This window comes from Polypterus senegalus, chromosome 3 (assembly GCF_016835505.1).
Source record: "Polypterus senegalus isolate Bchr_013 chromosome 3, ASM1683550v1, whole genome shotgun sequence".
Classification (NCBI taxonomy): domain Eukaryota; kingdom Metazoa; phylum Chordata; class Cladistia; order Polypteriformes; family Polypteridae; genus Polypterus; species Polypterus senegalus.
The window spans coordinates 43,849,103-43,873,759 of record NC_053156.1 but is presented as its reverse complement, the minus strand read 5'-3'; the positions used below and the strand labels follow the sequence as shown (position 1 = coordinate 43,873,759).

Here is a 24,657-nt window from a genome sequence, read left to right as displayed (position 1 = left end):
ATAAAGATGTACACAGTAATGTAATGTGCAAGTACAAATGGAACACATCAAATCGATTTAACTCAGCCAGGATGTGCTCCATTCTCCATAAATCTAATTGAAGGTGAGTGCACATAAAACATGGAGCTTTTAAACCATCAGCACTGACAAGCAGCATCAGCCTGCAGATACGTCACCAGCACTATGAGCTGCCTTTCCAGCAGTGAGCAGCTTCAGTGTCAACTGCAGGGGAACGGATAAAAATGGCAAGCCTGCCAAAATCATATTTGAATTCCAACTAGCATGGCAACAGCAAATGGTCCTTCTAAAAAGACAAAACTTCCTAAAAGAGCTGTGAGAAGAGCGATAATCCATTGGGTTAGCGCTGGTAAGCACCTGCGTGGTGCTGCAATATTTTAAGGAGATTCGACACCATAAATTAGTAATTAACTGCATTCAGCCTCTTTATCTTTCTTCTAATAGTCCATTTTGTTAATTTTGCAATAGTGAGGTGTTAAAAATCCATCCATCCATTATCAAACCCACTATATCCCAAGTAAAAATGCAAAATGTTTTTTAATTGAGTATCTGCCAGGAAAATAGACACATTCATTATAATAATTGGCAAGTATTGTACTTAGGATTTTCATACACATGTTTCTGGTTAATTTCAATGCATTCAAAATGTGTTTATCTTTTAACTACCCGATTGAATGGCCTATCGGGCAACCATTACTTGAAAATCCGATGGATGAGAGAACTCAGATTGTTGGTAGAAAATATCATTAAAGGACAGCACAGACCCCTTGACATTTCCTGGTGACTACAGATTTGCAAAACAGCACTTTATATGCAATTAGTTAAAAGTCATACATTGCCAAGGCAACTCACTGCAGCAAATGCTTAACCACTGCCACAGCGGTGATAGATAATTCAGCTTGCAGTTCTCTGAGTCTTGTGTACTGTGTGGGCAATGCAAAGAATCTTCTGAAAGGCATCAGTGTATCAGGAGGTCCTCAGCGTGTCCTTTGAGCTGAAGTGGTTTTCTGTACATCACACAAGCAAGGAGGCTTTTTGTTTAGTAAGTGAATCTATGCAAAATGTAGCTATTGGAAATTTTATTAGTAACACTTGTGGATGATTGGAAGGACATTCAAAACTTTAAGGAAGTGTTTGGGGAACAAGCACCCTTACTGGTGAATAAATTTAAACAAAAAAAAATGCACATTGGTCTATACAGAAGATGAGTCTTTGTAATGTCTTTAGTGGGAATCACTTGGGTTGTAGATGCCACATGGGCTGGATGGGCATCCTGGCCAGGGGAGGGAGCAGACCTGGAAGGAAGTACCAGAAAGGGTGGAAGGACACCCCATTAAAAAGAGAAGAAGTTGTTGGAGGTTTTATATTCCCCCACAACACTAGATGGCCGCAGCCTCTGAGGTCAGCGCACAGTAAGAAGCCAACAGGGCATGCTGGGATATGTAGTCTGGCAGAGCAGCCCTGGTGGGGTCACTGGGTGCCACGAGAGGGTGCTGTAGGGAGACAAGCTCCCTATTATGGACTTTCATGAGACCCGGAAGTGCTTTCATCGGAAGTACTCCTGGGTCTGTAATAAAAGAGTCCGCACACCTTATTCAAGCGAGTCAGAGCTGGGAGGGTGTGGTGCAACACTTCAGTGGAAGAGTGTAGTGCAGTAGAGAGAAAGGAGGTATTTTAAGAGGAAGACCTGTGTTTGTGCTTGTGTTACATTTGGGAGATACAGTGGTGTGAAAAACTATTTGCCCCCTTCCTGATTTCTTATTCTATTGCATGTTTGTCACACAAAATGTTTCTGATCATCAAACACATTTAACCATTAGTCAAATGTAACACAAGTAAACACAAAATGCAGTTTTTAAATGATGGTTTTTATTATTTAGGGAGAAAAAAAAATCCAAACCTACATGGCCCTGTGTGAAAAAGTAATTGCCCCCTGAACCTAATAACTGGTTGGGCCACCCTTAGCAGCAATAACTGCAATCAAGCGTTTGCGATAACTTGCAATGAGTCTTTACAGCGCTCTGGAGGAATTTTGGCCCACTCATCTGTGCAGAATTGTTGTAATTCAGCTTTATTTGAGGGTTTTCTAGCATGAACCGCCTTTTTAAGATCATGCCATAGCATCTCAATTGGATTCAGGTCAGGACTTTGACTAGGCCACTCCAAAGTCTTCATTTTGTTTTTCTTCAGCCATTCAGAGGTGGATTTGCTGGTGTGTTTTGGGTCATTGTCCTGTTGCAGCACCCAAGATCACTTCAGCTTGAGTTGACGAACAGATGGCCGGACATTCCCCTTCAGGATTTTTTGGTAGACAGTAGAATTCATGGTTCCATCTATCACAGCAAGCCTTCCAGGTCCTGAAGCAGCAAAACAACCCCAGACCATCACACTACCACCACCATATTTTACTGTTGGTATGATGTTTTTTTTCTGAAATGCTGTGTTCCTTTTACGCCAGATGTAACGGACATTTGCCTTCCAAAAGTTCAACTTTTGTCTCATCAGTCCACAAGGTATTTTCCCAAAAGTTTTGGCAATCATTGAGATGTTTCTTAGCAAAATTGAGACGAGCCCTAATGTTCTTTTTGCTTAACAGTGGTTTGCGTCTTGAAAATCTGCCATGCAGGCTGTTTTTGCCCAGTCTCTCTCTTATGGTGGAGTCGTGAACACTGACCTTAATTGAGGCAAGTGAGGCCTGCAGTTCTTTAGACGTTGTCCTGGGGTCTTTTGTGACCTCTCGGATGAGTCGTCTCTGCGCTCTTGGGGTAATTTTGGTCGGCCGGCCACTCCTGGGAAGGTTCACCACTGTTCCATGTTTTGCCATTTGTGGATAATGGCTCTCACTGCGGTTCGCTGGAGTCCCAAAGCTTTAGAAATGGCTTTATAACCTTTACCAGACTGATAGATCTCAATGACTTCTGTTCTCATTTGTTCCTGAATTTCTTTGGATCTTGGCATGATGTCTAGCTTTTGAGGTGCTTTTGGTCTACTTCTCTGTGTCAGGCAGCTCCTATTTAAGTGATTTCTTGATTGAAACAGGTGTGGCAGTAATCAGGCCTGGGGGTGGCTACGGAAATTGAACTCAGGTGTGATACACCACAGTTAGGTTATTTTTGAACAAGGGGGCAAATAGTTTTTCACACCACTGTATTTATAATAAAAACCTTCCATTATTTGAACCTGGGACTGTTCAAGCGTGTTTGTGTTGGGGTTTGGGGCTCGCTGATACCCTGGGTTTATCACAGGGTTATCTTTGGGAGCTCCGTGCTGTTCACAATTTGGTTACGATATGAGACGCCATTCTCTGGGGTGTCTGTTCTTTTATAGTCCTCCAGCCATTGGGGCAGAGTCTATTGCTCTTAGTGGGCATCTTCTCACTGCTGTGGGTGACAAAAGAGACAGCAATGTTAGTGACCGTGCCCCCTCTCTCCCTGGGGTAGTGACACATGCGGTAATGTTTTTTAGGCTTCGTAAACATCATAGGCACTTGTCCAAAAACCTGCACTGTCAAGCTCAATGAAGGCTGACTATGTAAAACACAAATCATTTTATAGCATCAGTGTGCAGATTAGTTGTTATACAGTAAATGACATTGATGTGTGTGGCCAGTTGTGCAATCAGCAGAAGAGAAATGCATCCGAGGATTATGAAAACGAAAGAAAGATCAGTAGACCAGGCCATCTAATCCTCAGTAGATTCTGCCAGTTCCTACCAGTGAACACCCAGATGCCTCCAGGACAGCTAAGAGATAAAGTCCTGCTAGTATGTCCCGGGCATTCTCTTAGTAGGTGTTTGGAGGTATTCATGGGCCAGGTCCCACCTATGTGGTGTTTACATGTTCTCCCAATGTTCACATGCGTTTCCTCTGAGTGGTCCAGTTTCTTTCCAGGTTAGGTGGACTGGTGATGTTAAATTTGCCTCAGCGTGTGTTCATCCTGAAATGGACTGGCACCCTGTCCAGGGACTGATCCTGCTTTGCATCTTGTGTTAGAACCTGTTCAGGATAAAGTGGGTTTAGAAAATAGATAGATGGACTTAGCAGTCTCTTTACTAACATGGTCTGGTACATTGCTTAGAAAGCTGCTGCTGTTCCACTGATTTGTTGGTCATGCTCACAAACATCTCTACCCCCACTCCTGAACAAGACCCCAAGGTATTTGAAGACATTCATCCAAGACAGCTGTTGCCCACTTACTTGCTGTTCATTTTGGGGAGAGGATCACAACTTCAGATTTGTAGGGGCTGATTCGCCTCCTATTAGCTACATTACACTTAGCTGTGAGCCACTCCAGTGAGATAAAAGTAAGAGGACAATATCATCTGCAAAGAGCTTGGATATAATCCTTAGATCTTCAAATTGGATATGCTCCAAGGCTCAGCTGTAAAGTACCTTCATAACATGTCCATGAAAATCACAAACAGTAGAGGAGACAAGACACACTCTTGGCAGAGCCCAATGCCCACACTGAATGGCCACGACATAATGCTAAGTACAAGTATGCAAAGGAGCCACAGAAGCCAAAATGAACTACAGACTGGTACTCGGAAAGGAGCGTAATCTGTATCTAATTTGTGAAGTAGCCACAAAGCAAGAACTGCAAAATGGCAGGAAGAGTCTGGATTTGAACATCAGGAATGATGGAATCTCACAAACAGATTTAAAAGTGCCACATACTAGGAGCCACAAAACTGAACAAGCAAGCCTTTAGGATAAGAGTTTTGGAATGACGAGAAGGGCATTAACAGGAGAACCAGGCACTAGTGCTAGAGGCAGGAGCAGAGAGGCAAAGGGGATTTGGTACTGGACAGCAAGCCGCGGGAGATGAGCCAGCTGCAGGCTCATTATGCAAATCACTAATTTGGAGCAGCCAATCAGAAGAGTCTTCATATTCATAAAAAGACACTGAGGCGTTAAACATGAATTAGAAAGATTAAAAAGAAAGTGAAGAACATTTAAATAAGCTGAAAGAAAGAAAGATTAATTTAATTTAATTTCCTTCCAGTTCAGTCTCTTGTAACTCCTAACAGAAATGCTTTGAGATTGTGTATGAGCTGAAATGATGGCTTTAAGTATTATTTAGTTCATGTGAACCCAGGGCAGACATTTCGGCCACCACTGCAGCTTGCGGGGTCCTGGTTAAATTCCAGATAATCCCCTCGTTGTGATGTAAAAGTCTCTTCAGGTCTCTAATCTAAGGCCATTACCGGAGATTGCATTACTGCCTAAATATAGCCTGTCGGGTTGTGAGCAGGAGCAACAAGAATGGCTACAGAGATGTGTAGAAAAGGAAAAGCAGGCAGACACAGTGGCAGAGAGCTGGGGTGGGCATGCCAGCAAGCCAATGCCCACAATTGCCAACAAAAGCAGGCAATGTAGCTTAATGGTTAAGGCCTTGGACTTCAAATCCCAAGGTTGTTAAGTTCAAATCCTGCTGCTAACACTGTGTGACCATGACCAAGTAGAAACAAAAAACCAAACAAAAAAGAAATGTAACCAAATTCTCTCAAATGTTGCAAGTCACCTTTGATAAAGGCATCAGCCAAGTAAGTAAAACAATTGCTATCCTGTAGAAATTTACCTTTTTGGTCAGGTTGTGGAGCATGTACTAGTACAGAGCATTGCCGCACCCACCACATGACGAAACAGCTCAGGATCCTGGTTGGCAATCCCTCAGGCAGACATGCAGTCCAGTCTCACCTTCCGGAAATGACCCTCTATCTGCCACTGCCAGGTGTTACTTGGTTGTCCCCTTGGCCTGGTCCAGCCACTCGGGTCCTCAACAATGAGGATCCTGCAAGACTGATTAACCTCAGGGAATCACACCACATGGCCACAGTGCAATAACTGACTATCCCTCACAATGCAGGTAATGTGCCTCATTCAGGACTCCATGAGCAACCTCTCATTCGACACAAAGTCAAACCAATGGTACCCAAGAATTCTCCGAAGAGACACAGTACCGAAGGAGTCCAGTCTACGCCTCAGGTCACTGGATAGCATCAACGTCTCGCAAACATATAGCAAGACAGGAAGCACCAGGACTCTAAAGACTTGGACATTCGTCCTTTGAGAGAGATATCGGGAGTGCCATTCCAGTGACTTCATGCCCCCCCATGATCTCGAAATCTGTTTACTGTCTTCACAGAAAGAGTCACCAGAGGCATGAATGTCACTGCCAAGTTAAGTAAACCTCTCAACAAGGTCGACACTCTCTCCACAGACAGACACACTGCTGATGGCTGTGCTTAAGAGGTCGTTAAAGGCCTGGATCTTGGTTTTTATCCAGGACACTCGCAATCCCAGACACATAGACTCCTTTCTCAGTCTTTCAAGAGCCCCGATCAGAGCCTCCATTGACCACTGAATGAAGAACACAGCATCATCGGCAAAGTTAAGATCAGTGAATCTTTTTTTGCCAACAGATGCCCCACAGCCACTGGACCCCACCACCTTGCCCAACAACCAGTCCATGCAAGCACTGAACAAAGTAGGAAAAAAAACACACCCCTGATGAACCCCAGAATGAACTGGGAAAATGCAGAGGTTCTGCCTCCACTCTGTACAGCAGTCACAGTACCAGTGTACAGGCCAGCCATGATATCCAGAAACCTTGGGAGGATCCTTTGAAGTCTCGGGATGTCCCACAGGGCAGCTCGATTAACTTAGTCAAACGCTTTACGAAAATCAACAAAAGGCAGCAACGAAACTCTGCTGATATTCACGTTTGCACTACATGAGAACCCTCAGTGCCAGGATGCGGTTGATGGTAGACTTCTTAGGTGTAAAAGCAGACCTATCCAGTCTCTGGTAGGTGAGCAAGTGATAATGGATCCTATTGAGGATGACTCTAGCAAGTACCTTACCCAGCACAGAGAGCAATGTTATCCCCCTGTAATTGTCACAATGCAGGCAATTACACTTCCCTTTTCTGATACGTCTATCTGCCAAATGGAAGCAAAGATTACTTGCAATGCCAGGAGGACAGCCTTACTACCATCCTGGAGAAGTTCACCTTGTATACCACAGATCCCTGCAACATCCCTCCCCCTCCCCCCAGCTGGTTCACCATCTGTGCAATTTCAGTGAGATTGGGTGGTTCACAACTAATGGGAGGATCATCCTAAAGAACCATGGACCAGGAGATGCCCAGCGTCCTAGCCAGAGAATCAGCTTTAAACAGCTGCTCAAAATAGCCAGCCCAGCGGGTCACAACTGTAGTGTCATCCGTAAGGACCGTTCCATTAGCCACCTTGATTGCTACTCTCAAAGGAATGTGCGTAATGCTTTGATTCCTCTGTAAGCAGGACGTGGGTCACTAGACCATAGATGGTGTGTCACTTGCTCACAGATTCCTCTAACAAATGCCTCCTTATCTGCGCTCAGAGCCCTCACAGCCATCCTTCTTAGTTCCCGGTACTGACCGGAGGGGCCATCAAGTCATGAACTGTGACTCCTCTTGATGATATCTAGAGTGCCCTGCGAGATGAAACACCTCCTTCTGAGAACACCAGCAACACCAACACAACCCTCGGCAACCTTCAGGGTCTTATCATTGAAGGTCTCCCACATCACATTAGGATTGGCAGTCACACCCAATTCTGTAAGTTCTTCGCACAAACTGCATGCAAACTTGTCAGAAACAGCCTGATCTTGGAGTCTGTCCAAATCCATCCTCATTTTCCTATTAGCGGGTATCCTACTGGACCTAAGCTGGATCTTCAGAGTAGCAAAAACAATCTGTGGTCAGAATTCACAAACTGGGCACTTCTATAGACCCCGCAGTTTTGTAAGAGCCTACAGTCTACCCACGAGGATCTGATCAATCTCCTTCACCACACCACCAGTACTGGAGTACCAAGTCCAAGAATGCGGCTCAGGACGCTGAAACCAGGATCCAGAGATTTGCAGCCCCTGACTTTTTGCAAAATCAAAGAACATGGGGCCAATTTCACCATGGTCACCAGACCCATGTGGACCAATACAATCATCATAGCCAGCCCTGACAGTGCCAGTGGCTGCATTGAAGTCAACCATGACCAGAGGAGTATTGCAGGCAGGCACCCATCAAGTACAGCGTGAAGTTATGAATATAATGTCTTCCTCACTGAGACATCACTCACTGCTGCTGGAGCATACACCGAGACAACAGACAAAGCACCCAGGGAGTGTTGTAATCCGAGTCTCATAATACGCTCGTTGAAAGGAGTGACATCAGACGCCATCAGAAGCCAATCTGCTACAACAACAGCCATCAGACCGACCAGACCAATAAAAGGTATACCCTTCTAAAGAGATCTGGCCAGTCCCATGTCTGTGCACCCCAGAGAGTGTTGCCACTGAAATGCGGAGGTTACGAAGCTTCTCTGACAGCAGAGGAAGATGATCACCTTGCCAGAGAGACAAGATGTTCCATGCACCTACCCGGATGGGCCGCCACAAATTGGGACCCAAGTTCTGCAGTGTGGCGGTCGACACCTCAGCACCACACCAGTTCTGATCTCTGACAGGGCTGACCCCACTGGCTCTCAAATGGTTTTGACTCTTCAGGGGATGGGGCTCCTGAGGGCTTTCCCCCATCCCCTTCACAATGAGAGCAGCATTCCTATGGGCTTCCATTGTCTCAGAGCTGTGTGAAGTTTTTTTTATGATGGCTGGAGTGCCAATCCTGTCACCAACCCCCATGATTTCCCAGCAAGTTGGAGGACCGCTTGCAGGGCCAGATGCAGTTTAATGTCATACCTAGGATGATAAATTTTCCTTTGTAATTTCTTCATTTAAATGATGAGCTTTGTATCTTGGTATGGTGGGCTAGCTGAGGATGTTTGGCAGATCACCTGGTAGATGAGGGGGCTAGCTGGACACAGTGCTCCCCTATAACTAGACTAGTGAGATAAATGGTGTGAATTGTAGGGCTCCTGGTCTGCATTTGTCCCATTTTGGTAAAATGATCAGTACACAAAACATCCATCCTTGTGTGTTTTAGACCTTCCTACTTCATTACACTGGCCCCAAGTACTGAAGACTATTTAGAGGCCATCAAGTGCAAGGCATCTATTCAGTGATGGCCCATTGTGTGCCTGTAGAGTCCTTGGAGAGTAGTGACATGGCATCATGGTAAGAATATCACTGTACATTACACATGAGACAATAAACCAGATGGGATGCCAGTTCATTACAGGAAATGCTTGCACTCAGACCTGCCTTGACAGACACTTGCTGTCTGAGGTTTGCAGTTTACTTCCAAAAGATGTGCACATCAGATCAATTTATCTCTCTAAATTGTCCCATTGTGATTAAAAAGGCAGTGTAATGTGGTGTCTAAGGCTGTTGATGTCACTACACTGGTTGCCTGTGTCATTCAGGATTGACTTTAAAATACTGCTTATGGTTTATAAAGCCTTAAATAATCATGCTCCATCTTATATATCGGAATGTCTGACACCCTATATTCCAAATCGTAACCTCAGATCCTCAAATGAGTGTCTCCTTAGAATTCCAAGAACAAAACTTAAAAGAAGTGGTGAGGCGGACTTCTGCTGTTATGCACCTAAAATCTGGAATAGCCTGCCAATAGGAATTCGCCAGGCTAATACAGTGGAGCACTAAAACACTCCTGAACACACATTACTTTAACATGGCTTTCTTCTAACTTTACTTTAACTTAATCCTGATACTCTGTATGTTCAATTCATCATAATAACTATTCATGGTGGCTCCAAAATCCGTACTGACCCCAACTCTCTCTTCTGTTTCTTTTTCGGTTTCTTTGTGGTGGCGGCCTGCGCCACCACCACCTACTCAAAGCATCATGATGCTCCAACTTTGATGGACTGAAAGCCAAAAGTCTACGTGACCATCATCATCAAGTCCTTCCATAAGAACCCTAAATACAAAGAGGACTGTTTCATTTATGTTAGGTAGAATGCCCAGAGGGGACTGGGCGGTTTCTTGGTCTGGAACCCCTACAGATTTTATTTTTTTCCTCCAGCCTCTGGAGTTTTTCTTTGTTTTTTCTGTCCACCCTGGCCATCTGACCTTACTTATTCTATGTTAATTAATGTTGGCTTATTTTTATTTTTCCATTCTTCATTTTGTAAAGCACTTTGAGCTACCTTTTTTGTATGAAAATGTGCTATATAAATAAATGCTGTTGTTGTTGTTGTTCCCACCTCCTACTCACTCTGTGGCCCTTAGCCAGTCTATTAACCAGCTGTAACATATGCCGATTTTGTAAGTCACCTTGGATTGAGATATGAGCCATGTGTTCAATAATAACAATAAATTCTGGTATGTCTGAAAGAGAGTATTAGCAGAAACAGCAGATCCAGATGTATTATTCTGTTTATTAGACACAAATACTGTACATCAATGACAATATGCTAACGACAGTGTGTCTATACAAAATAAAACAATGCACCACCTTGGAAGTTTTAACATTTTACTTTTATACAACATTGGATCAAAATGGAGTAAATTTTAGATTTGACACTGATCAACAGAAAAAGACTAATGCCATTAGGAAAACAAATCTCTGCAAAGTGACAAATATACAAATATAAAACACAAAATGATTGATTGCATAAGTATTCAAGTCAGTATTTAATACATGAAACTTTTCAAGCCATGACAACCTTGAGTCTGTGTGCTCAGGTCTCTATCAGCTTTGCACACCTGGATAGTGACATATCCTCCCATTTTTCTTTGCAAAATTACTCACACTCCGTCAGGTGTCAGGGGGATCTTGAGTGTCAAGTCCAGCCACCAATACTCAACTGAAATGAGCACTCCAAGACATTAACATAGTTGTGTTTAAGCTCTTTAAACATTCTTATGCAGTGAGTTATTTTGTGTTGTGACAGATAGAGGGCAGTATTGCTCCCTTGAACCCCTGTCCAATACACCAGACACTAGATAAAAGTCCAAAAGTTGACTTTATTTAAGTGCCACAGTGCACAAAGCACCCTCTCCTCCACTATATTCATAAACAAATCACAATACTAACAATAAACCATGCCTCCACTCCCAGACGTGTTGCCACCCTTCCACCCAGCTCAGCTCACCGTTTGGGAGCTCCCACGATCCTTTTATTGTCCCTGACCCGGAAGTGTTCCAATCCCCAGTCCATGTGATCTCCTATCACTTCCGGGTCAGATAAAAAGTCCTTTTTCTTCACCCCGGAAGCACGTCATTCCCCTTGTCCATGTGACTCAGACGTACTTTCGGGGCGTAGGGTAAATAAACACTGTTCCTCCCTGCAGCATCTCCTAGAGGTCCCCATAGTATCCAGCAGGGCTGTGTATAAAGACTCCAATGTCCATGATGCCCTGCTGGTCTTTGGGGAACCTCCATACTGCATGGAGGGCTCCACCTGGTGGCTTGGGGGTATTGGCCAGGATGGACGGCCGGCCATACACCACAGTGTTTTATATTTGTAATTAATTTAGACCAGGGTATTTCCCATGTTTGTGTGGGTTTCTTCCAGGTGTTCCCACTGGTTTCCTCCCACTGTCCACAGACATGCAGGTTAGGTGAATTGGTGTCGTTAATTTAACCCGTGTGTGTGGTTGCGATGGACTGTTGCCCAGGGTTTGTTCCCGCCTTGCGCCCTATGCTAGTGTAACAGGTGTATAAAATAAAAGTTTAGTTGTTTGGAGCTTCACCAAATCCTGATAACATTCATCGTGTTGTATGTTTCCCTGTTGTGGTCCCGTTATATTTCCTTACTCTGTTTGCTGTGTTATGTGACGTCATCAGTGTGAGCCTCTCCCAGTATTCTTTGTGTTACTGTGAGAGGAGGTAAGCACGCTGTTATTCTCTGTATGATAAAATTAATGAAATTATTTTAAATTGTTTGAGTTAATTTTTTTTGTATATGACAGTAATTGTAATAATATTTTTGTTGTATACAGTTGTTGTTTTGAAATGTTTTGAATGTTTTTCTATTAATTTTGGTTATGTGTTAATGTGAGCGTTCAACAGCCTCTCCACGTGTTTTTTTTGTTTTTTTGTTAATAGGAGGAATCACGGAGCTTGAGTTGTCATTTTTTATGTTCTCTGTTTAATATTTCAGGTATGTTATTTTATTTATTTGTATATTCACTATGCATGGTTATGCATGTCATTTCAATTTAGATTGCCCAGTATTCGTTGTGTTACTGTCAGAGAAGGAGGAATCACAGAGTTTGAGTTGTCATTTTTTATGTTCTCTGTTTAATATTTCAGACCATTAATAAAAAAAAGAGAAATCATCAAGAACTAAAGGGTGTTTGCATTATTCTTCCGTGGCGGTTTGTACAGCACGTTGCATGTATCACAAAGCAGAGGTTTTGAGGGTTAACTGACTCAAAAGGCCAGGACGCAGCAGTACGGCGCATGCAGTGGAGACCGGTTACGCCAGTTGGGATAGACTCCAGCCAACCCCCCCATAACCGTGGTCTGGATTGAGCGGCTTAGAAAATGACATGAAATTCAGACCGCTGTGCAAAGATCTGTTTTCACTTTGCCATTAAAGAGCCTTTTTCTGTTAATCAGATTAAATCCACTGTAGTTCAATGATGTAGAACAATAAAATGGAAATAATTCCAAGGAGGCAAATACTTTTTATCAGCACATTACACAATAGATAAATAGACACAAATTAAAGACACTACACACTCTTCCTTGTCATGTTGCCTAAGAGAATGGTGACATATTGCATATTAGTGTTTCTTACCATGGGCCGGCTCGAGGTATTGGCGGTCTCTCTAGAACTCTCCTTTTGAAAAATGCAGGGTTAGAAAATGAATGTTTCTTTTATTGAAATATAAAAAAATCTAAATGAAATAGGTTGCATGTGGTCTGATAACCTGAAAATAAGACGGATGTGAATGCTTGATTCGGTATTTAATGCTACTCATTTTAAACAGCGTGCCATAACCAAGTATAAACCAGAAAACCATATGATGCAGCATGAGGGTCTTAGACTCAGAGCCTCAGACTCCCAAGCAGGAGGAGGCCATCTTCTGAAGAGGTAGCAGATTGCGATTGTTCTGTATCTACCTGTTGGTGTCAGAATGCTTTTGTTTACCCATCCATTAATTGCTGTGCTCGGGTCCTAATCTAGGATCCTTAGGTGGTTCGTTGTGTGGTGGGTGCAGCAATGTGCTGTATCAGTGCTCGCCCCCAACCTACCTAGCTACATAAAACAGGGCCCTACTCTGGGCAGGGTGTCAGTCTACTATGGAGCACATTCACGCACACCAGGTGGCTGACTCACATAGGACCAATTAGGAGTCTCAGATCAGCTCAACATGCATGTCTTTGGGATGAGGGAGGAAAACTGAAGTACTGGAGGAAAAACCCACATGTGGAGCATCATGCTGCAGTTGGTCATGAAAAGAACCAGTGTGGATTACTTTCACAGAGCATTTGTCCACCCAGTGCTGACCCATGTTTAATCCACTTTAGGGTCTACCTAAGCGTCAGAACCAGTCCTATAAGGCAGGAACTAAGAGGCACTTGGTTTTGGTTTTGATGATTTCATCAAAGCATCTTCACGTTGGGGTTCTGTTTTGCTCATTGCTGATGCCACTTTGTGTGCTCTTGTCATCGTATTTACTGTTGCAACAAGTCACAGTGAAGCAATATTGTAACAAGAGTTCCTTTTTTTTTCCCATATAAAATGATGGCAAACAGCCCACGGCATCTTAATTGTGACCAAAAACTCCACAAATATTGAAGAAGGGGCCTGAGTTGCCTCAAAAGCTTGCATACTGTAATCAATTTGGTCAGCCAATAAAAGGTATCATTTTGCTTGACTTCTCAATAGAATGTTTCAGAATAGTTTGGGGCAAAAAAACGCAGTTAGTGCCAGGACTTTTGGCTTACCTTCTTATTCTTTTAGCTGCTTCTCTTAGGGGTCGCCACAGCGGATCGTCTTCTTCCATTTCTTTCTGTCCTCTACATCTTGTTCTGTTACCCCCATCACATGCGTGTCCTCTCTCACCACATCCATAAACCTCCTCTTAGGCCTTCCTCTTTTTCTCTTGCCTGGCAGCTCTATCCTTAAAATCCTTTTCCATTTGGCTGAATTTGTTTCTCTGATATTCTGATCCCAGTCTGTTCCTCAATCATAAATGTTGCTTTGTCCCTTTTTGATAACTCACCTCCAGGTTCTTTTGTCTAGCCATGTTCCCTGTGGGCCGTTGTGTTCTGCCAGCCGATAACAAAATGTATTGTTACTTTTATTTTTCAAGAATATCATTCAAAAATTACTCTTGGCCTGGAACAGATGGGACTCTCCATCCTTCACTTTTTCTTCCATTACACTTTAATATTTTTAATAAAACGGACACACAGGAGTACTCGGCACCAAGTTATAGGGTGAGCTGCATTGTTATTTGGCAGCTGTTTAAGAAAATGAGAAGTGATTACAAATAGTGAATGCAACTGTCTGACATTACAATAAATGAAAATGAAACATCAAAATGCTGCTTGAGAAATGTTTGTTTCAACAGCAATAACTGGCTCATATTGAAGAAGAAACTTAGGAACACATAAGAATATCAGAGATTTGACAAACAAGAGGAGACCATTCAGTCCATCAGGTCCGTTTGTTTAGCTAATAGCCAAACTGTCCCAGTACCTCAGCCAGATTCTCCTTAAACGTTGTGACCCTTTAGGAATGACTGAAGCTACCTTGCTCTTTGGTGATTTATGTGGTAAGCAGAAGTTTGTCCCATGAGTGACACAATGAACTTTTTTGGGATGTGACCTGGTCTCGGCCCCTCTGTGAGCCAAGGATGACCTGACACAGTCTACCTTATCCACACAATAGATGAGAAAACATCCTCATTCATCCAAAGCCCACAAGGACAAATGTAACCTTCTAATCGGTGTCTATGTGGTTTCAAATTATGCAGCTGAGGGTTTTGGTTTGTATTGTTTAATTTGTTTTTGTAAATGTGTGCTGCACTGCTTGATATAAACGTACAAGGAATTGCATTTGATCTGTAAATTCACGGTGCATATTTTTTCTCCTATCGCTGTTCCATCAGAAAAATTAGAAAATGATTTTAAAGGACTCATTTTCTTAATGGAGTTTTGGAGATTAGAGGTTTAATACAAAAATTCAAGGGAGAACACCATCCTCAAATTTGCAATCCTATCCAGAATTCAAACAAAAATTGATTGCTTCAGAACTAAAGTGTTTTATAAAATACAGTAATTACTTCATGTTTTCAGCTGCATGATCATCTCACATAATATGGCTACCATGATGTCAATGGTCATGTGACTGTTTTGATTTTATCCTTAAACTTGGAGGCCAAAACTGCAAAAAAAATATAAAATAATAATTTTTAAAGAAAAGCAAGGGAGCTGAAGAACACAGAAACTCTCTGTAGGTAATGCCACAGCAAGGTGCTTGTGACCGAGTCTTACACAGACATTTCAGTAACTGTGGTTCAAATAAATACAGCACTTAAGAGTGTAATTTACAGTAATGAGGGCAATAGATCAAGAGATATGAAGGAAATGTTATCATCTGTTTGGCTCTTAAACGCACAATGAGACTTTTCCTCTAAAGCAAGGCCTCATTACCAATAACAGGCCTTAGCCCAAACAGACATATGGCCTGCACAAGCCCAACAGAAAATGGGGAAGACATTTTAAATTCAAAGAGATGCTGAGTATATTGGGAGAAGGATGCTAAGGATAGAGCTGACAGGTTAAGAGGAAAAGAGGAAGGCCTAAGCAAAGGTTTATGTATGTGGTGAAAAAGGACATGCAGGTGATGGGTGTGACAGAACAAGATGCAGAAGACAGGAAGATATGGAAAAAGATGATCTGCTGTGGCAACCCCTAATGGGAGCAGCCAAAAGAAGAAGAAGAAGAAGACAGAAGAAGATAGGAGGAGAGGAATTGTTAACAAATAAATACATTAAGCAATGATTCTTAAAATCCGAGAGTTTATTAATGACGAACAAGAACAAACATGAATCAAACATAAAGCAAAAAAGGTATTACTAAAAGGCAAACCTAACCAAACAAAGCCAAATTCGTTATTCAGAACAACACCAACAAATAAATGAAAGACACAAACAAAATCAAAAAAGTGATACTTACTGGGAAGGGTGAGCCAGTAAACACACTGAACCTGCACAGCCTAATGGAAAGTTGCCATATCCTAACTACAATACTGGGGGTCTTGCCACCACAGGCTCTATTGATTATGAATTTATATCCACAAAACATGATAGAAGTGTGGTAGACACACAAAGGGAAGACCTACCCTTACTTCAGTTCTCTGCCCACTGTATTTTGCCTCAACTTAGGCAGTCCCACCCCTACTAAAAGAGCAAACGTCTTGTTTGCAGAAGCCCAAAATGGGCATAAGGCTGGTAATATTAAAAAAAAGATTTCAAAGTGCCCTTAAAATCAGAGGGAAAACTGCAAACCTCTGGTTTATAAACACCTCCAAAACATGCTTAATTTATAATTAAAGATATTTATCACAGGATTCATAAAGGAGTGATACAAAACTTAACTGGGCACGAAAAGTGCAATAAAAGAAAAAAAACAGGCAACAAGCAAAGCTAGTCCAGAATCTGAAGGTACCTGCACACAAAAAAAAAAATCCAAACAGTGCTTATGAAAAAGATCTGAAGTCCATAACCGTGACACAATGTCAGCGTGAAGGACTTGGACTTCAGTAGTAACATCAGGAGGAAGACTTTGCCTCCTGAGACTCCACCCACAGAACACAAAGTATTAAACACAAGGTCTTTACAAGATATATAAACACAAAATAATTAATAAATAATCTCTCTATATGTATAAAATCCAACACCTGTCTCTCTGTCTCTATGTCTGTCCGCTTTTCACGAGAGAACTACTTAACGGATTTAGATCGCTCTGCTCCAACCAGGTAATCAACTTTAGGGGACTTGCTCAACAATGCAACACATTTAGATTTTTATAATAAGTGGAAAATGAAGAACTGAAGCTTACCTAGGAGGGCCTGGAACAAGTCGCTCTGAAAGATGTTCAACAGTTTTTCTGCTTTGTCCTTAAAACTTGGGTCTTCTGCTAACGTCTGGCATTCCTCCATCAGTTGCAGGGCTTTTTGGGTATCTAGAGATAGAAAAAAATCAGAGAATATTTAGTCCTTTGATGCACCGCCACACCATCTAAGGCAGTGGTCTCAAACTTCAGTCCTGGGGGGCCGCAGTGGCTGCAGGTTTTCATTCTAACCCTTTTCATAATTGGTGACCAATTTTTGCTTCTAATTAATTCCTTTTCCTTTCATTAATTGATTTGGTTTGTTTTTTAAGATTTGTTCCCCTGAATTTCTTCATCGTTTCTCTGAGCTGCTTCACTTCTTTCCTTAAATGGCACCCAAACAGAAATGAAACATGAAATGAGGTAGCCAACTGAAGACCAACTAAGTCAGGGCCTCAAACTTAAACCAATTTCACTCCAACCAGTTGCTTAATTAGATGCTGGTTCTTGTTGTTAATTAAACCCATTCTTTAATTTCATGGCTTGTTGCTGCTCTCATTGTGCAGTAGCATACATTTCTGAATTTGTTCATTTTCTCTTTTCTAAGATTACTATTAAAATGTTTTGCGGACCTGAGCAGATCAACATTTCTGAGACTTTCATCTTTCTTTATTTTCAGATATTGTATGATGGACACAGTTTGCTGGTCATGTTTTGGTTCATTTTATATCTCATTATTGTTTGGCAGCTAATTAAGGAAAAAGAAACAATTAAGGGGTCTGAGTCTTCAAGAACAAGTCGATTATAATGAATTCAAATTAAGTTAATTAGCAGTAAAAACAGGTCACTAATTAAGAAAAGGGTTAGAATGAAAACCTGCAGCCAATGCGGCCCTCCAGGACAGGAGTTTGAGACTACTTCTCTAAGGTTTATTCTTGCCTTGTGTCGTGATGCAGCCAGGACAAACTGAAGCCTCTGTGGCCATTAATTGAACAAATCCATGTGGACATGACTGGATAGATGTAAAGCAGTTTGTGGCAGCCACTTGCATAAACGTTAAGGTGAACTAGCTCTCATTCTAGATGTTTGTGTCAGGCAATGGGCCAGTTCTTGCCCTAGGCCACATCCCTGGTAGCCATCAGCACATTGCTTAGAGATGTTTGTCATGGAACGATCATCCAGGATCCATTTACTGATTAAACTGAATGTTTCACTTATGTTTTATCCACTCTCAGTTGGGACATAGGCATGTTTACCACTGGATTACCATCTCCTTTCCTTTTAATATCACTTTTTAATTATTTGGAACTGAAAAGGACCAGTTGTAGTAGTTTTGCAATTGGATATTTTGTCCATTCTTGCTTGATATAAGCCTTCAATTGCTCAACAATCCATGGTCGCCATTGTCCGATTCTTCTTTTCAGATTGCAACCATACATTTTCAATAGGAGACTCAGATCTGGAATGGCCAGTCAAGCACACACACTCTCTCTCTGTCAAAGAAGCCACACTGTTGTAGCCCGTGCAGAATGTGGTCTGGCATTGTCCTGCTGAATAAGCATGAACGTCCCGAGAGGAGACATCTCTAAAATCCTCATATTCTCCTCAGAGTACCTTCAAAACCCACATACCATCACAGATTCTGGCTTTTGCACCTTTTGCTGATAACTATCTAGATGGTCGCTTTCATCTTTGGAACAGAAAACTTTATGCCTGTGTTTTCCAAATAAAACCTGAAATTTGAAATTGTTTGAACACAGCACATGGTTCCACAGTCTTTCGGTTCATGAAGGATCAGCTTGGGCCAAGAGAACTTGCCAGCGTTTCTATGTAGAGTTAATGTATGGCTTCCTCTTTGAGTTATACAGTTTCAAGTTGCATTTCTGGATGCAGCGATGGACTGTGTTTACTGTCAGTGCTTTTCCGAAGTACTCCCAAGCTCAGGTGGCTGTATTTGTCACACACAGCACCATGACAGTTTCTTAGGCAGTGCCACCTCAGGGCTTGAAGATCACACACATTCAACAGTTGTTTCCGACGTTGCTGTTTATGCAATGAGAAGTCTCTGAATTTTCGGGAATCTTTTCACAATAGCACTGTAGATCTTGAAAGACCTAAATTCTCTACAATCTTGCATTGTGAAATGTTCCTTATGAACAGACTAGCAATTCTCTGATGAATTTTGGCACAAAGGGATGAGCCACGACCCATTCTTGCTTGCAAAGGCTGAGAGTTTGATGGATCCCAATCTTGATACCTCACTGGCTACCAATTAGCCTTCTTACTGCGGAGTCTTCCAAACTGGTATTACTTGAATATTCTGTGTGCTTTTACTATCTTGTTTTAACTCTGTCCCAACTTGTTGAGTGTGTTGCAGCAATTGAATTCTAAATATGTGTATATTTGCAGAATACAATCAAGTTGGTAAGCAGAACTATTGAAACTCTCTTTGTTGTACTTTTGTCAGTTAAATAAAGGTTCATGTGGATTAACATATCAAAGATTTTTTTTTATTGCATTTTGGAAAATATCCCAACTTCTCTGGAAATGGTGTTTGGACATAAACAACGTGAAAACCAAGACCTCATGGCCCGATCAAGCCTTTGGACCTTTTAAAAGATGGCAACTTCATTTAAGTTGAAAATACAGTGGTGTGAAAAACTATTTGCTCCCTTCCTGATTTCTTATTCTTTTGCATGTTTGTCACACAAAATGTTTCTGATCATCAAACACATTTAACCATTAGTCAAATATAACACAAGTAAACACAAAATGCAGTTTTTAAATGATGGTTTTTATTATTTAGGGAGAAAAAATCCAAACCTACATGGCCCTGTGTGAAAAAGTAATTGCCCCCTTGTTCAAAAATAACCTAACTGTGGTGTATCACACCTGAGTTCAATTTCCGTAGCCACCCCAGGCCTGATTACTGCCACACCTGTTTCAATCAAGAAATCACTTAAATAGGAGCTGCCTGACACAGAGAAGTAGACCAAAAGCACCTCAAAAGCTAGACATCATGCCAAGATCCAAAGAAATTCAGGAACAAATGAGAACAGACGTAATTGAGATTTATCATTCTGGTAAAGGTTATAAAGCCATTTCTAAAGCTTTGGGACTCCAGCGAACCACAGTGAGAGCCATTATCCACAAATGGCAAAAACATGGAACAGTGGTGAACCTTCCCAGGAGTGGCCGGCCGCCAAAATTACCCCAAGAGCTCAGAGACGACTCATCCGAGAGGTCACAAAAGACCCCAGGACAACGTCTAAAGAACTGCAGGCCTCACTTGCCTCAATTAAGGTCAGTGTTCACGACTCCACCATAAGAAAGAGACTGGGCAAAAACGGCCTGCATGGCAGATTTCCAAGACGCAAACCACTGTTAAGCAAAAGAACATTAGGGCTCGTCTCAATTTTGCTAAGAAACATCTCAATGATTGCCAAGACTTTGGGAAAATACCTTGTGGACTGATGAGACAAAAGTTGAACTTTTGGAAGGCAAATGTCCCGTTACATCTGGCGTAAAAGGAACACAGCATTTCAGAAAAAGAACATCATACCAACAGTAAAATATGGTGGTGGTAGTGTGATGGTCTGGGGTTGTTTTGCTGCTTCAGGACCTGGAAGGCTTGCTGTGATAGATGGAACCATGAATTCTACTGTCTACCAAAAAATCCTGAAGGAGAATGTCCGCCATCTGTTCGTCAACTCAAGCTGAAGTGATCTTGGGTGCTGCAACAGGACAATGACCCAAAACACACCAGCAAATCCACCTCTGAATGGCTGAAGAAAAACAAAATGAAGACTTTGGAGTGGCCTAGTCAAAGTCCTGACCTGAATCCAATTGAGATGCTATGGCATGACCTTAAAAGGCGGTTCATGCTAGAAAACCCTCAAATAAAGCTGAATTACAACAATTCTGCAAAGATGAGTGGGCCAAAATTCCTCAAGAGCGCTGTAAAAGACTCATTGCAAGTTATCGCAAACGCTTGATTGCAGTTATTGCTGCTAAGGGTGGCCCAACCAGTTATTAGGTTCAGGGGGCAATTACTTTTTCACACAGGGCCATGTAGGTTTGGATTTTTTTCCTAAATAATAAAACCATCATTTAAAAACTGCATTTTGTGTTTACTTGTGTTATATTTGACTAATGGTTAAATGTGTTTGATGATCAGAAACATTTTGTGTGACAAACATGCAAAAGAATAATAAATCAGGAAGGGGGCAAATAGTTTTTCACACCACTGTATGTTACATATCTGCATTTCATATACAGATTACATTTGAATATAATTTAGTCAAATTACATTTACACCTGGAAACACCATGGTCCTCCAAAGTCCTCTCATGTTTATCTGTGCACCACTGCTACTAAAATGTCATTAGATTGGACACTGGCTGCTCTTAAAGAACCAACAAGAAAAAAAATGAAAAAAGTGGTAACACGCCATACTGCTATGAAGAACTTTAGTGTTTTCATTTGATGCCAAAGATGCGACAGTCTCATGAAGGAGATGATAGCTCCACTTCACACATACTGCCACTTGAAGAAGCACAGGTGTCACAGCTGGCAGTTCACAGTACCTGACTGTGACGATCGTCAATGCCCCATTTTTCCACTGTCTTGATTGTTGCAAGACAAGAGAAAATGTATGTGCATTTAGCCATGCATTAAATGTGATTGCAATCCATTTCCGGTCAACTGTGTGATTGGTTACCAGCGAGTTTGCTCTCAGTTTTGTAATGTGGTCAAGATGCCATCTGATTGTGGTGCATGCTAATGTATCTATACACAGATGCCAGTTTCTTTAGCTCTGAATCTTCACACGTGTCCTGACTATCACTCTCACTTGACTTTATATACATCATTTTTCTTTTTTTGCTCAATGCTGATTTTGGTCCTGTGGCTGCTGGTAATTTTCCTAACCAGGTACAATGCCCAAAAAAAGAAAATAGGAGCCCAAAGTGAGGTATGTGATTGGGACAAGCAGAGCGGTACTTTTGTGCATAGTTTGTAAAGTAAATGTGGCTGTTGTTGTATGTTCACGTATTTTGTCCCACATTTGGTATACACTGTTGTTTTTGATCTTCAATAACTCTGAGTTTGACACCACTGTTCTTAATTAATAGATCTTGAGTATAGGAATATAGAAATTAATGTTCATATTATAGCAATCATATTAACTTCTGAAAATGTTGTTGTTGGTGTCACACACGTGCACTTGGGCTAAAATGATGTCATTTCTCAGCCAAACCGGGTTGGCTCTGTCATCTGATCCTTTCTCTTTTACTCCCTCTGCCGACCAGCCATAGAACTGCCCAAACAATAACGTTACCACCAAACCTTTCATTTGATGACGTCACATTCCATCCATCCCTGATGACAACTTCCTCTTCAGACCCAACCTACCGAAGGCATCATTTCTACTTTTAGTCACCCTAATCCATCCCCTTCCTGTTTCAGCCATTTACATGTCTCTGTATCTCCCTCACTTCTCAGTTCGGTTTTGATTTCTTTTTTGTAACAACGTGTATATTTTTGCTGTTTTCTGTATACGGGGTGACCATCCGCAAACCTTTTTGCATCTCCTGGTCTCCTTATTAAAGTTACGTTTTCTAGCCTTCATGACTTTTCAACATTGGTATAAAGATGCCATTAAACCTATGCTATCCATGGAATGAATCCCTCTTAATGAGCTTTCTTCACTGGTTGCCAAACACTCAGTAGGCCAAGAACATTTCCAGTGTGTCCTTTGAGGGACATTGAGCAGATATTTTTAACAATTTTATCTCAGCTATGTCAGGTATAAAGAAACATGTTTGTATGGTAGGGGTCATAGCTGACCATATTAAGCTTACTCTCTTGACTTAGGAATGTGACTTATGATGACCCAAAGCAAGCTCTTGAAGCTACGGACAACTTCAGCCATACCAGCAATTTTGTTTTTCAAGGCTTTCTGCTTCACGTCTGCAACAACTTGATTTTTCAATAGTTGGTCCTATCACATTTCTCAGTTCCTTTATGTGCACTTGTCACCATAAATTTTTATTATGATTCTTAGTTGAACGGATTAAAAAACGGTGTAAACATATCATCTTTGTACCCATGTGAAGCTCTCTGGGTTTATTTGCCCTATTCGTATTTATTATTGTGGTATTGAGTTTGTATTCTTTCTTTCACATCCATAGTTTTAGTGTAGTATTTACCCTGGGAATTGTAAGATAGTTTGCCTCTCAGTAGTCAGGGTAGTAAAACTTTCTGGCTCCCACTGGGCTGCATCTAACTCAGGTTGATGTTCCTCTATTCCATATTATGGCTAAGGCCCTGCCAACATGGACATCAGAACTGAGCATTTTTCTGCTGTCTGTAACATCAGGCCAATGCGGATCGAACACTGAACATTTTTCTGCTCATTACAGCGAATCAGACCATCCACACAGGCTTTCACCACTTGTGTTCAGTCGGATGCACTTTCGGATGGCATAAAAAACGTTGCATGCAGCCTTTTCTTGGAGTGAATTTCTGCCAGAATCCTGATCAGCGTGAAGAAACTGTCAGTACTGCATTTACATGTTGTTCATGGCGTTCATTTAACATTCTGCACAACCGGATATGTCCCATGATTATGTGTGTGTGTATATATACATATATATATTGTGAACCCGGCCCGGACACAGACAGGTGGACATGTTGTTAAAACACCACCACACGTTTATTTACACTATATTTACAAATACTGGTCACAAAGACCCCAGTCCATTGGTCACTCAGACCCCAGTCACGTGCACAATTACCCCAATCACACACAGTCCTGGCCACAATGCCTTTTCTTCGGGCCGCCTCCACGGCTCTCCTGAGCTTAGTCCTTCCACCTCCCGACTCTAGCCTCGAATGAATGGAGACAGCCCCTTTTATTCAGTACCTGGATGAGCACCAGGTGTTCCCGGCATTCCTCCTCTAGCCACGCCCCAGCGTGGCGGAAGTGCCGGCTGTCCTCCCGGCAGCTCTCCGGGTAACGTCCAAAGTCTTCCCCCCAGCACTTCCTGGTGTGGCGGAAGTGCTGAGGTAACAGGTCCCCAAGACATTGGGGCACCTCCTGGCGGTGACCACGGGCCCCTACAGGGTAGGGCTTCCATGCCCTCAACCCGTGGCCCCCAGAGCAACCCGGAAGGCAACCCCCACATGATCCAGGGTGGGCACAGACCCACATCCGGTCCCTCATGACGTCCCAGCCGGGTCATGGTCCCTGGCATCCCTGACAATATATATGTGTATATATTGTGAAAGTTTCCAGGGCGTCAACATCCCAAACCCCCAACACGAACACACCAAGAGTCCCAGGTGTAAATAAAGGATGGTTTATTTACACTATTCCTTCTCCAGTACCACAAACTATCACAAAACACAGGTTTCTCTCTCTTCTTTCAGTTCCTCACAGCTCTGACTTGCCAGGGTAAGGGAGTGTGGTCCCTTTTAATAAAGACCCAAGAGTACTTCTGGTGCCAGGGCCACTGCCTGATGGAAGCACTTCCGGGTCATATGAAGGTCCATTACAGCAGGGAGCTGGTCTCCCTGCAGTGCCATCTTGCGGTACCCAGTGCCCCCAGCAGGGCTGCTCTGCCGGACAACATTTCTTGGCATGCCCTGCTGGCTTT

General features: G+C 42.3%; 1 long non-coding RNA gene across 1 annotated transcript in view; it reads right to left on the bottom strand.

Moving 5' to 3' along the window:
* Positions 1-24,657, bottom strand: part of LOC120525085 — a 76,987-nt gene that overhangs the window by 16,413 nt on the left and 35,917 nt on the right. Inside the window, exon 2 of the long non-coding RNA XR_005632884.1 lies at positions 17,009-17,131. This is a non-coding gene — a long non-coding RNA (uncharacterized LOC120525085). The remainder of the gene's footprint in view (positions 1-17,008; positions 17,132-24,657) is intronic.